The following is a 2,939-nucleotide window of genomic DNA, read 5'->3' as shown; positions in this document are numbered from 1 at the left end:
TATATATATATATATATATATATATATATATATATATATATATATGCATGTATGTATAAATTGTTTGAAGTGGTGCACAGGTTCTATATATTAGGAAAAGAGGTGGTCAGGATTTGGATAAAAACTATTTAGTACTTTCATCTCTTTCAGGAATTCATCATGAATCCCAGAAATTGTTTTTATCCAAATTCTGACTTAACCTCCGTTTTCTTTAGCTGTATACATGGTGATTGCTCGTTGTCAATGATGCACACATATACAAATGATATATGTATATATAAGCACACACACACACACACATACATATGTACATGTACACAAGCCTGGCCAAGTAGTTAAGAAGTTTGCTTTGCAATGTCTGAATTCCTGGAATCCAATCCCTCAAAATGATATCTTGTACAAATGATTGTTATGTTTACCATTGCCCCGAGTTAGACTAGACCAAGGCCTGGTTATGGTGGAACTGGGAGAAAATGGAGACTCTTTGAAAACTTATCTGACGGATTGTATCTGCAAGAACCCAGTCTTGTCACACAGTGTCATGCTGATACTCTGAGTACAAGTGTCTGTGGAATACTCGACCATTCACACCATAATTCAATGGAGCAGGTAGCTGAGTTGATAATAATGAGCATACCAGTTTTTCTAAGACAGAGGATTCCGTTACTGTTACACGTGTGTGGTAAAAACATACATACACATATGTATATATAGATGTTCACTCACACAGTCACACATATATGTAGACGCAGTCAGCTGTTAAATTGTAGAACTTTCTTATTCTATTTTCCACCTCACACCTCATCCAATACCATTTTTTTTTCTGTTATGCCCTTTTATGGTTAGGAGGTGAGGGATTAATTATAAAAAAATTACTATTATTATTATTATTAAACCAGGGGGGAAAATTCCAATAACAAAAAACAAAAAGTCAAAAACATTGCAGAAAGTTCTAGAACAGCTATTTAGATATATCTCTTGTGTGTCATTTGAATCTAATATATAAAATATATACACACATGAATATATATAGTCCACATTAGGGCTATATATTTTCCTATTTTTCTTGTTCTCCATTTTTTAAAATCTTTCCCCTTCTTCAGCTTCCATCTTAGAAAAAAAAACAAAAAAAACAACAACAAAAGATAATGTATTTCCTAAGATTTCTGTGTCAGGGTATGGCGGCATGGCGCTGATTGTAGTACACTGTCCTCTTCCAGATTGTCCTTAGAGATTGTCTTTATCGTGAAACATCCTCAAACACACACACACACACTGTCATCCAGATACAGCATTCATCATATCAGTGAACCTAGATCAACTGAATTAACAAAAGAGCTGCCACAATGTAGCCCTTGAGGAGGGACTAAACACTATGAGGTAGGCCCTTGAGGAAGGACTAAACACTATGAGGTAGACCCTTAACAGTCACCACTCTTCATCCTTGTTGTCTGTGTCTCTACTGGTGGGTGGCGGGGACTGGGACTAAGGGTAGGAGTTCTCTCAAGTTAACCAAGAAAAAAAAGATCTGAGAGTAACCAGTAAGGGCAACAGCCCCATAAGATAATAATAATAATGATAATAATGGTTTAATATTTTGACACAAAGCCAGCAATTTCAGAGTAGGGTAATAATACTTATTTTATTGACCCCAAAAGATGAAAGGTAAACCTGACCCTGGCAGAATTTGGAACTTCAAAATGTAAAGATGGATGAAATGCCGCTAAGCATTTTGCCTGGTTTGCTAATGATTCTACCAGCTGGCTACCTTAAAAATAATAATAATAATAGTTATAATAATAATAAAAGGTTTCTCAGGATAGGGGCCATTTGTTATTATAAGTTTAATTAGTGTCAAATTCTTTTGAAAATTTTTGGGGAAAAAAAAAAAAAAAAAAATCCTACCCAGATGAAAATTTGATCAGAGCAGGGATCGGTGGTAATTGGTAAGGATTTGAGATTGTGGCACTGAAAGCCTATGACACTGTGACATTGGTCTAGTAAATCTTTAAATTCTTGGCTTTGTTGGCTTCTGTTTTTATGGTCGGTGGGGTCTGAGAGAGAACTATCATTGAAATACGAAATGTGTGTGTGTGTGTGTAAATGTATGCATTTGTGTATGTGAATGTGCGTAGAAGATGAAGGTAAATTTTCTTGGTGGGGGTAAAAAAAAATGTTTAAACTGGAGAACAGATTTTGTTTAATGACAAAGTGATTTACAAATGAAAAATGAGGAGAAGAAGAAAGAAAGATGAATGGCTAAGGAAGGAGACGGTAGTCCAGGTGATGATTGTTTGTTTAAAAAAATATATATAATACATAAAATTTCTTTTTAATGAACATATGTACACATGCATGTGTGCATACACACATGCAAATTATAATATATATATATATATATATATATATATATATACACGTATATATATATATAAAGAGATATTTTTTTGTTTTTGATCTGTACACTTTTGAAAAAAAAAAAGAAAAAAAAAGAAAGAAAATTTCTAATTACTTCAGTCAATACAATAATATAATTACATACAAATATATACACATCACATGTATATATATTTACATATAGAAAACTCCATACACACACACACACACACGTATAATGTACATATATAATATAGTGTTCGTTTCAATTAATTGTGCCCATCACGCAACATAGCCAGTCCGCAAAACCTTTTTAACATTTCTTTATACACACATTCATCACACACACACGTATATGTATACCTGTATATATGTCAGTATATGTGTGCATGTATATATGAGCTATATAATTTCCTTTATTCAAATTCCACCCTTAAACTTTAATCTATCCAGTGAAGAGGGGGTATGGAGCATAGCAAAGCAGAAGAATCCAAGTGTGGATATAGAAAGTATTTAACATATATATATATATATATATATATATATATATATATATATATATA

Source organism: Octopus bimaculoides, chromosome 18 (genome assembly GCF_001194135.2).
Source record: "Octopus bimaculoides isolate UCB-OBI-ISO-001 chromosome 18, ASM119413v2, whole genome shotgun sequence".
Taxonomy (NCBI): Eukaryota; Metazoa; Mollusca; class Cephalopoda; order Octopoda; family Octopodidae; genus Octopus; species Octopus bimaculoides.
The sequence above is the reverse complement of the archived record's forward strand: the minus strand, read 5'-3'. Positions refer to the sequence as shown.